Raw genomic sequence first — 11,857 nt, 5'->3', positions numbered from 1 at the left:
TTTCCCTTATTTGCAATATCTAGCATATGTATGAGTCAAGTGGAAAAGGTCAGATAATGTGATGTTAGGAAAATGAACCCTTAGATATGTATTTTAATGTTTTTTTCTTTCATGCATTTGTTTCTAACAAATTTATAAAATGCATTTATAAGATTATTTCTTTGTTGCTTTGTTTGTCCCTCCCCCACTGTATAACCCCTGCTTTCACTATATTTGATGTCAGTATAACTTGTGGAGGAAATGGGGAAAAACAAATCGTTTAAAGATACAGGTGGTCCTGTTGCAACAATGAGAAGTACAAGTTGTCATGTAGAAAACGAGCTTTACAACATTGGTGCGGGGGTGGGGAGGGGGTGGATTGGTTGGGGGGAGGCTGGGCAGGGATGTGAAGGGTAAACAAAGGAGAAGGCTGCAATGCTTGATAAGAAATGTACTCATTATCCTGCCCATGTAATTTTAACCTCTCTGCACAGTATGTTCACAAATAAAATAAAATGAAAAAAAAACTTTAAAAACTTGAAATAGGAAATCAAAACAATTTAGAAAGTGGAAAATCCTTCCATGCTCCTGGATTGAAAGGATCAACATCATGAAAATGGCAATACTTCCCAAGGCTATCTACATATTCAATGAGATACCTATCAATATTGCAACATCATTCTTCAAGGAAATAGCAGAAGCAATCCAAAAATTCATATGGAACAATAAAAGACCCCGAAGAGTACAAATGATCATTAACAGAAAGAACACTGCTGGAGGAATATAAATACCAAATTCCAAACTCTACTACGAAGCCATAGTAATCAAAACAGCTTGGTACTGGCAAAAGAACTGGCACAGGACCAGTGGAATAGAATTGAAAACCCAGAAATGAACCCACAGACCTATAGTCATCTAATCTTCGATAAGGGAGCTAAAAAAATAGAATGGAAGAAAGAAAGCCTCTTCAGTAAATGGTGCTGGCAAAATTGGTTAATCACTTGTAGCAAACTAAAGCTAGATCTTTATATATCACCCTGCACCAGAATCAACTCCAAATGGATCAAAGACCTCGAAGTCAAAGCAAACACCCTGAAAACATTACAGGATGGAATAGGAGAAACCCTAGGTCTCCTTGACCCAGGCCGAAATTTTCTTAAAAGAGACCCAGAAACAAAGCCAATCAAAGAAATTTTGGACAAATGGGATTGCATGAAATTGCAGAGCTTCTGCATGCAAAGGACATAGCTAATAAGATCAATAGAAAGCCAACCAATTGGGAGAAGATCTTCACTAGCCATACAAAGGACAAGAATCTCATATCTAAACTATACCTGGAACTCAAAAAATTAAATTGCCCAACAACAAATCCTCAAAGAAAGAATGGCCTGATAAATAAGTGGGCACCAGACTTAAAGAGAAACTTCTCTGAAGATGAAAGAAGGATGGCCAGTAGACACATGAAGAAATGCTCAACCTCCCTGGCCATAAAAGAAATGCAAATCAAAACAACATTGAGATATCACCTCACTCCAGTTAGAATGGCTATAAAGAAGAACTTTAATAATAACAGATGCTGGAGGGGATGTGGACAACCACTTTGGAAAGTAGTATGGAGGTTCCTCAAAAGACTTCACATAGAGCTCCCCTATGACCCAGCAATCCCACTTTTGGGCATTTACCCAAGTGATTACCAACAAGATCACACTAAAGCTACCAGCACAACTATGTTTATTGCAGCATTGTTTTCCAGATCTAAGATATGTAACCAACCCAGATGCTCCTCATTAGATGAACGAATCAAGAAAATGTAGTATATATACACAATGAATTCTATGCCTCCATCAGAAAGAATGACATTGCCCTATTTGTTAGGAAATGGAAAGACATGGAAATAATTATATGAAATGAAGTAAGCCAGACCCAAAAAACATAGGTCCCATGGTTTCCCTTATTTGCAATAACTAGTATATGTCTGAGACAAGCAGAAAAGAAAGTTTTAGCAAGCTCATATTAAAGTTTTTAAATGACCCAAATGTTTCTGGCACTGAGTATTGCAGTGTCAAGTCAGCGTGGGCAGGAACATGCTTGAAACTCTTATCTCCAGCTACACAGCAGAAAACCTTGAGCTGTGGCTGAGGTGATAAAAGCTCCACCCTTGATTGTAAAAGCTAAGATATAGGCCCCAGAGTCAGAGATCAAGCTACAGGATCAAAAAAATTTTCAAAGGAGAGAAGATGAAGAGAGGATTAAATCTAAGGAGCACAGTTCAAAGCTAGCCCATACAAGAAAGTCCATTAGGCTTTCTCTGAGTGTGCATATGTGTGCTATCCTATGGCTGGAACGTGTGCTGTTTTGTTCAGAGATAGAGCTCCACCACTCCCAGCTTTCTATTGATTAATTGGAGCTAAGTGTCTCATGGAATTTCCTGCTGTGGTTGGCTTTGAACCATGATCCTCAGATTTCAGCCAACTGATTCATGCTGGGCTTTGCATAAGACTCTTTTCTCCCATTAACTACCAAGATTAAAAAAAAAAACTGCAGTTGAGCTGTGACAAGTGGAAAGCTGGGCAATCACTTACTAGGACAGCACCCAGAGCCTTACTTAAGGCACCAAGACAAAAAGAAAAGTATAGCCACATTCTATACTTTGGCTCAAGTGGTAAGCCACTAGTCTTGAAGAGAAAGCTCTGGCATTGTATCCAGGACCTGATTTTTAGCCTCAGGACTAACACATATACAAAGATAAAAAAAATCGACGAAAATTTTAAAAAGAAAAAGCGGAAAAAAAGAACATATTAACGTTTTTAAGTGAGCAATGGAGCACCTCAGGAATCTGAAATCTGAGGATCATGGTTTGAAGCCAGACTACCCAGAAAAGTACATTAGAATCTTATATTTAATAAGCCAGAAAAAACCTAGAAGTGGAGTTGTGGTTGAAGTTGTTAAATATCATCCTTGAGTCAAAAATCTAAAAAGAAACAGAAGGGTGCTGGTGGCTCTAGCCTGTAATCATAGCTACTCAGAAGGCTGAGATATGAAGATCACTGTTCAAAGCCATCCTGGGAAGGAAAGATCATGAGACTTTTATCTCAAATTAACCAGAAAAACTGAAGTGGCTCTGTGGTTGAAGTGGTAGAGTATTCACCTTAAGCTGAAGAGCTCAAAGATAGCACTCAGGCCCAGAGTTCAACCCTTACACTCCTTAAAAATAGGTAAGAATTAGCAATGAGGCCCAGAGATCAGGTGTAATGACCACAATAAAAAAGCGTTGAGGTTGAAGGCAAGAGCTGATTTAAAATATGAAAATAAGTCAGAGGCTGGTTGCTTATGCCTGTAAATCCTAGCTACCCAGGAGGCTGAAATCTAAGGGCTGCAATTCAAAGCCAGCCCTAACAAGAAAGTCCATGAGACTTGTGTAATTACCAGTACTAGGGGTTGAACTTGCCCTGTTTTACTCAAGCCTAGAGTCCTACCACCCCCAGAAAAAGCAGAAAAAGCCAGAGATGGTGCTGCAGCTCAAGTGATAGAACGCTAACCTTAAGCTGCAATGCTGAGGGACAGTGCCTAGTCCCAGAGTTCAAGCCCCACAACCAATGGGAAAAAAAGAACCTCAGACTTTACTGCTCAGTCTGGCTTCAAACCAATATACTCAGATTTCAGTCCTTAGTTGTGCTGGGCTTTGCATGAGACTCTTCAAAAAGAAAGAAGCTGGAAGTTGAGCTGTGACTCAATTGGTAGAACTGAGCAAAATCTGGAACTATGGCCAGTCCTTAGATGGAGAAAAGAAAAACTTTCAAAAATCAGTAATAAATTTTAATAAAGAAAAAACATGTTTAATATGATGCAAAGGAAAACTATGTTTCTTTTAAATGAAGCAAACTAGAACATACTACAAAGTTTCAAAATTACATACTGAGAGTAAGGGGAAAAGGAAAAATTTTTAAATTCATGTAAATATTATATCCAAACTGATATGACTAGAATCTAACGTGATCAGAAACTTATCTCTCACTTGTAATTGCTTACAAACAATTGTCCCTACAGTTTCAGCACTAATATGGGGATTTAGAAATGACCTCTCTATGCAGTCTTAACTGAATAAGGATCTTCCTGCTTTAGCCTCTTGAGTTAGAACTACAGGCATTGCCCTCATTTTAATACACAAATTATCCTTTAAAACTGAACATCAATATTCAAATGATGGAATGTGTGTAAAAGCATGAATAAACATCAAAGATCCTCCGAGGAATGCAATCATAACAGTAGAAGAGCACCTACCACTCACAGAAGGAAGATTTAGTATTTGCTTTGGATGTGCAGGGTTTGAAAGCAGGGCCTCATGCTTGCTAGGCAGGTAAAATTCAGTGACATTAATTATATCACTACTTTGTGACCATTACCTCTGTTTGTGAACTTTCTTTTCAATACTGATGGAATCCACACAATCATTGAGTAATAATTACACCCCATGACCTTAACCCAGAAGCTTTTAATCTTCCATTTTCTCTTATGAAATGGTATAGTCAATATATTTCACATAAATAGATCATTTTTGTGTCCAACCATGACAGACATGTATTAATTGCAGCCTTTTGTGGATGAGTCATAATTTATGCATACCTCACATTTTATAAACCTATTCATCTGATATACATTCCAAGTGTTTTCAACTCCTGACTATTGTGAACATTGTTGATGTTATCATTGGCATATGAGCTATTAGTCTGTATTTTCAGTTCTTTTGGGTATGCAATGAGCAATGGAATTTCTGGGTCATGTGGTAATGTTATGCTATGTTAGAAGAATGTGTCAAATTCTACCATATTTGCTATATCACTTTTCATCAGCACAGAAATGTACAAATGGTCAATAAAATTTACAAAAGTATTTCAAATCTTCCACAGCTGTGCCCTAAAGGTTCATTTTACTTTTTACTTGGTTTTATTTAGGCAATGCAGGCCAGGAACTATGTAGCATTGTGTAAAGCTGAAGTGAGAACAATACCAAATGCCACTGACCCAGCCTCCAAAAACATTCTGGTAGTCAATTTTTTCTGGAGATAAATTTTAGTGATTATATGCATGTTCCTGCTTTCAAATAAGGTTTTGAATTTTAAAATGACATATAACTGTAACCACTCTGTGTAGCATCTTTATAATAAGAAAATATATTTACAAAAAATATAAAAAGACAAAAAAGTATCTGAACCATCTAAGGTAGTTGTCAGCTTCCCAGTAGAAAAATACATTGCAATCACAGACTGATAATGACCCAAGCAAAATAATATAATAAGAGCTCATCTAAAGTAAAATGAAAAGCAAGGACTGGGGGCAGGGGTCAAGGGGTAGAGCACTTGCTTGCCAAGCAGCAGCCTCTGAATCCGAACCCCAGTACTTCCAAGGGATAAAATAAAGTATTAAAACTGAAGGAAAGGTTCAGATAATAGTATGGTAGATGACATGGGATTACACCTGTAATCCCAACACTTGGGAGACTAGGTAGTAGAATTATCAAGATCAGTCTTGGCTACATAATGAGACTGCATTTTAAAAAATAACACGGAATAAAATAAATCAAACTACATTTTTAATGACTAGGGTATTGTTCAAAGGTAATTCAAGTAGTTTTGCCTGTGCAAGGAACTGATACAATGCACAAAAATTACATGCTTTAATAATTACAACGCTAGTTTATCAGTGCAGTACTAGGTGCCCCTTAGCTGGAATCCCTCCTGAGGAAACCTAAGGCAGTTGGTGCACCTGTCTTCTGGGCTGGACTGAGGGTGTTGCTGGACAAAAAATATTTTGATCTCCATTCTTGAATCCCACTTACAACTCTTTTTTTAGTAGATCGCCTACAAATCTCTCCCATCCCAATAACAGCCTTGTGGCTTTCAAGTGAGGTTATCTTTGATATCTCTTAGGACTCTCTACTCCTTTATCTGGAACTGCTCTGTTCCTGGGCCCACATTCAGCAGCTTGTTCTGAGAAGAGTGTTAGCTATTTTGCTAGCTACGTCTATCCTCTGCTGTCTCCTCCTCAAATTAGTCTTTGTTATCAGTATGAGTCTGCTCTGAGGGTAGAGCCAGCCTGGGCTGGCTTTGAACCATGATCCTCATATCTGAGTCTCCTGAGTAGCTAGGATTACAGGCGTGAGCCACCTGCACCCGGCCATTTCTTTCTTCCAGGAACATTTCAGGGGGGTGGAATAGCAGAGCATCACATACATTCATTAGCAACTTCCCCAGGGTGAGGCAGATGCTCAGTCCAAAACCACTGACCTTGATATTACCTTTGGTGTCCAACAGGATGGTGTTGGTGGTGTCCAACAGGATGGTGTTGGACTTAAGGTCTCAGTGTGTGAGTAGTGAAAGCACTTACAATTTGTATGATGAGCCTCCTGGCTTCATTCTCATATAGGCAGCAGGATTTTCAGATCCACTCCAGGAGGTATTCCCTAGTGGCCAGTTCCATGATGAGATGCACATACTCTTCCTTCTCCATCACCTGGTACAATCTGATGATGTGTTTGTGCCATACCATCTTAAAAATGTACCCCTCATTCTTTATCCTATGATAAGGACTCTCACTTCCAGAGTATTTTAAATGCTACGTCCTTGTCTTTGTGTTGGGGATGGGCCAGCTTCACTTGTCTGTAGGTACCTTTGTGGATGAGCTCTTTCATCGGGTATTGTTTGATGAACTCCTCCTTCATGGAGCTTGAGGATGGATGGCAGGTAGCAATCTACCTAAAATAAACTAAAATAAACTAATGGAAAACCCAGAAAAAGTAAAAAGAAATACCAAAATCCAAACGACAACTGTGTCCCTGCAACCAAAAAAATCACTTAGCTTTGAGTCAGTCCAGTGGGTCATTAAGCAAGAGCTCCCAGCCCTGTTAACTGATATAGGTTGGAGCACAGTGGTTTCCTATATATCCTGCATGACCTCACACAATGGCGCAATCACAACCAGGCATAGTGATATCATGGAGGAAATGGACCAATCAGAGATTGGGCCAGTGAGGTGAGAGAAAAAATGAACCAATCATAGCCTGCCAGCATTAACACTGTAGCTCTTAGGCCTCAAAGACTGTTGCTAATGACTCCAGGTGGGCTTGAGGTTGCTCTGGTCATTATCATGGCATTTCTGAAACCACTAGGATACTGGTCAAAATCCTCTGATTTTCTAGAGGACTACTGCATCTTATAAATAGCTTCTCTGGAGACACTAGCTAATAGCCTCCATTCTTGATGGCCACCTTATCCTATGTCTTGTTCCAGCAATGGCACTGCACAAAGGCCTCCTTACTTCTCAAGGACAGCTGTGTCCTACAACTTTCTCCAGTGGGGACAAGTTCCAGGCTGACTTTGATCCATAATCCTCACAATTCACTTTCCTGAGTAGATAAGATGATAGGCCTGAGCCATCGGTAGGTACTTAGCACATCTCTTACATTTGGAGGAAGTATATTTGTTAAAAAGGTGGGTTTTAGATATGTCATTTTAGCACTTTAAATTTGTGGCCCTTGCTGTATAATAGTTAATCTAGTTTCTGATGAGAAATTTGTCATAATATCATTGAAGATCACTTGGGTGTGATGAATTGTGTGTCTGCACTTGGGGAAGTTTTCTGTCTTTGTTTAATTAGAATATGTCTTAGTGTGGACCTATATAATTATGTTAATTGACGTTTTGAGCTGCTAGATTCATGCTTTCAATCAAAATTGTCAAGTTATTGGTTATTATTCCTTCAAATACTTTGTATTTCTTCTTTTCCCATCTGTACATTATACATATATACATTATAAATTATACATAGATTACATATTCACATTGTATATGTGAATATACATATATACCTACATATTTATATTAAAATTCATTTATATACATATATTTATTTTCACATAGCTTCCACTTTTGTGATTGTTTATGGTAGGAAGTTTAGGTTGATCCTAGCTACTCCATCAGAGTTAGAGTTAGAAGTTTTCTTCTTTATTTCTTGATAAAAATATGCATTTCTCAGCAAGGATGTTGAAATGGGTCCAAAGCACAGCTAGCCTCTCTGTCTCTGTCTCTCTGTCTGTCTGTCTGTCTGTCTGTCTCTCTTATTTCCTGCCTCTGTCAAGTCTCTGAGCACAGGGCCATTGCTTGTTTTCCTAGTGTGCGCTGTGATCTTTTGCAATGTCATGTTCTGCTTCAAAGGCCACCAGGTCTGCGCATAGAAGAGGATCTGCTCCAAAGTCAGCCTGCATGGGTGCACCTGCCTGCCTTTGTCTTGATGTCAGAGCCCCAGTAGCTACTGGGGTGGCCTTAGGAGATGCCCCTTTGTCAGGACTGCTGAATGGTGACTGTGGGGGGCACAAGCACAGCCTCTTTTTTACCCATCAAAGGTCTGGGATGGAGCCTGGGGGTGTTCCCCTGTTGGAGGCTATGCCTGGAACAAGGCTGGGGGCTGCAGTAGCCTCACTGTGGCCTGAATTGTGGGGCACTACTGATGCCAAGGATTTCTCTGGGCTCTTTTCAGAATATATAGACAGATTCAGGAGCAGAAGTGGAGCTCAGGGGGCCCCTAAACACAGGGTTAGCAACGGAGCTGGGAGGGGCAGGGCTTTCCAGGTTGGCAGGGGGTAGATGATGAGATTATATTAGTAGTCTGCTGGCTTCCAAATGAAAAGCTAGACTTGCTTGCTATCCAGAAATATACCTCTAAAGCTGGTTGCACCAGAGAGTCCCATGCTGGTGGGGGGAAACTGCTAAAGATGCAGTAGATGGACCAGGAACACTTGGTGCTCTTTGTGGGCAATTCAATGCTGGCTCTGGCAGGAGGAATCTGAAGGTTCCCTAACACTGCAGATCCAGGGAAGCCAGAGCCCAAGCAGACACCAGGCTTGGCCAGCTGTGCACTGGGCAGGCTGGTAGGTGAAATCTTTCTGAATGGCTTTGTAGAGTCCTTAACCTGCCCCCCTGCTGGCACAAGAACCTGCCTAGCATCTCCTCAAACATAGAACTTGGAAACAGAAACTCTCCCAACTTGGACAGCTGTCCCATGCTCCAGAGATACAGAATATAATCTCACATGAAAATATAAACTACACCAATCAGTTTACCTCTGGTGAGAATTTGGATTCGAATAGACATGGAGAACTCAAGTTGATTACCAGTAGCTTACAGTTGATCAAAGAAGAAAGACTGGAGAAGGAGAGAGAAGAAGAAAGGTGGGAGAGGCCATGGGGAGCCATGAGTAAAGAGGGGATGCTGGTCAGTAAGCAGAAGAGAATGGACAGATTCACAGTCACAAATGGAAACTTCCAGGAATGCTGAGAAATGAGAAAATGAAAAGCCTGCTTAACTACACAAGGTAAAAGCAGATTAGAAATGTTCTCCACACTCTGAAAACATTATAGGATGGAATAGGAGAAACCCTAGGTCTCCTTGGCTCAGGCCAAAATTTTCTGAATAGAGACCCAGAAACACAACAAATCAAAGAAAGGTTGGACAAATGGGATTGCATAAAGTTGCAGAGCTTCTGCATGGCAAAGGACATAGCTAGCAAGATCAATAGAAAGCCCACAGATTGGGAGAAGATCTTCACTAGCCATACAACGGACAAGGGTCTCATATCTAAAATATACTTGGAACTCAAAAAATTAAATCCCCCAACAACAAATCCTCAAAGAAACAACTGCCCAATAAATAAGTGGGCTATAGACTTAAAGAGAAACTTCTCTGAAGAAGAAAGAAGGATGGCCAATAGACACATGAAGAAATGCTCAACCTCCCTAGCCATAAAAGAAATGCAAATCAAAACAACATTGAGATAATACCTCACTCCAGTTAGAATGGCAAAAATCAAGAACTCTAACATCAACAGATGCTGGAGGGGATGTGGACAGAAGGGAACCTTACTTCATTGTTGGTGGGAATGTAAACTTGTCCAACCACTTTGGGAAGCAGTATGGAGGTTCCTCAAAAGACTGTTGTGACTAACCAAACCACTCCTCATCCACTAATCAGGCCTCAGGAGGTCAGTACCAACCAGCTCACACCACTTTTCCAAAGCCGAATCACCTGTTGTGACATCTCTGCTTCCTTCCAAATTCAGCACTCAGTTGACTATTCCCCTCTTCAAAATTCTAAGCATCAACAGTGAAGTGTCTTTTGACTCTGACAGGCCACCAACCTCTTCCATTCAATTTCTGGATCAGTAATTGATTTCTACTATTTCAAGTAACAGTTTTCTTTGCATCCTTCCCAATGTTGTTTGATTAATTACCTCTGATGAATCCCATTTGATTAAAATGTCTAGACTTGTTTGGTTGGTTGGTTTTCTTGGCTGGACCCTGATTGATACACCACTATTCATGGACTGTTATTCCATTTGTTCAACCATTCATTCTTCACTCATTCAACATGTACTGAATATATTAGGCATTCAACTAAGCTTTGAGACTAAAAAGTCCAAAAAGCATGGCTCATCCCAGGCAGAAAACAATTTACTTATTGTGCAAAGGAAGGAAAAAAAAACAATAAAAACAGAAGTAGTGAGAAGATGTAATGGGAGTAGATCTCTAAACTCAGCCATGGAAAGGGACATAGTAGCTTCTAGAAGCAGCAATATCTGAACAAAAACCCAAAATGTGACTAGAAAGTAACAACTTGCTAAGTAGAGGCTGAGAAGGAAGACTTCTACAAGAAATAATACATGTACATGCAGAATGTTTGAGAAAGATGAGGCAAGCTTAGTACTCCAATATGAATAGAGCTCAGATTACAGAGACAGGGAAGGCAGAGTGTCAGCCATGCAGGGTAGACAGAGGCCAGGCTGGCTGGGAGAACAGTGGCTGAGCAGCCTGCAGAAGTTGAGCAGGATTGCTCTCCTAATCCATGGTATCGTTCCCTATGTCTCCTCTCCAGTTCTAGTCTGTGTTCAGTGATGGGGCATGACCTGGTCATTTAGCTATGGAAAAGTAATGGAGTATGGAGACAGTTCCTTACTCAACTCTATGTCCTCATCCTGAAAGTCCCAACACAGCTCTTCCAAATCAACCCTCTCACTTCCAGGGTACCTGATTCCTCTCAAATTTGGCTCGACCCAGTTTCCTTCTAGATCTCTCTCTCTCTCTCTCTCTCTCTCTCTCTCTGTCTGTCTTTCTGTCTTTCTCTGTCCTTACTTTTTTCTCTCTCTCTCCTTCCTTCCCCCCCCTCTCCTGTCTTTTCTGGGATTTCCTGCTCAGCCTCTCTGATTTCCTAATGTAGGATATCTTTTTCTCTCTCAGATCTTCCAAATGTGTAGTGTCATCCCATCATGCTTGTCTATTTACTCACCAGGCCCACCCTCCTGACACACAGTTGGATTACATGTGACAATAAATACTTCTTGTCATCAAATGAGCAGAGTGAAAACTTGAGTATGTGTCTTAGAAAGTCACATGCAGAACTGCTGCATGAGCTGCCTCTCCTTGTGAGTGAGGAGACAGACAGCCTCCTAATGATCTAAGAAGGTATCCCTTGTCCCAAGAAAGAATAAGTCCAGCTAATTACTATTTCATACATTGTTTTTATAAATAGTATAAAACCCCAGTACCATAATTTTATTGAAATCCACTTCAAAAGCAGCCTTTGAAGTTATAGAATCCTTTTGCTTACGTGAATGATGTGATCTGATCCATGTATAATTAAAGCTGCCAGTTCACTTGTTCATGGACGACTATGTTCCACTGACTACTACTGATAAACTTAGCTATATATCCCCACATTAATGTTTTTTTTAAATTTATTTTATTTTATTTGTGAACATACTGTACAGAGGGGTTACAATTACATGGGCAGGATAATGTGTACATTTCTTACCAAGCATTGCAGCCTCCTCCT

General features: G+C 40.1%; 1 protein-coding gene across 1 annotated transcript in view; it reads left to right on the top strand.

Annotated features, from left to right (window-relative positions):
* Positions 1–11,857, top strand: part of LOC105980558 (anaphase-promoting complex subunit 4-like) — a 137,392-nt gene that overhangs the window by 67,933 nt on the left and 57,602 nt on the right.

The sequence above is a fragment of the Dipodomys ordii genome, unplaced genomic scaffold (assembly GCF_000151885.1).
Source record: "Dipodomys ordii isolate 6190 unplaced genomic scaffold, Dord_2.0 Scaffold10, whole genome shotgun sequence".
NCBI classification, from domain to species: Eukaryota; Metazoa; Chordata; class Mammalia; order Rodentia; family Heteromyidae; genus Dipodomys; species Dipodomys ordii.
The sequence above is the reverse complement of the archived record's forward strand: the minus strand, read 5'-3'. Positions and strand labels throughout refer to the sequence as shown.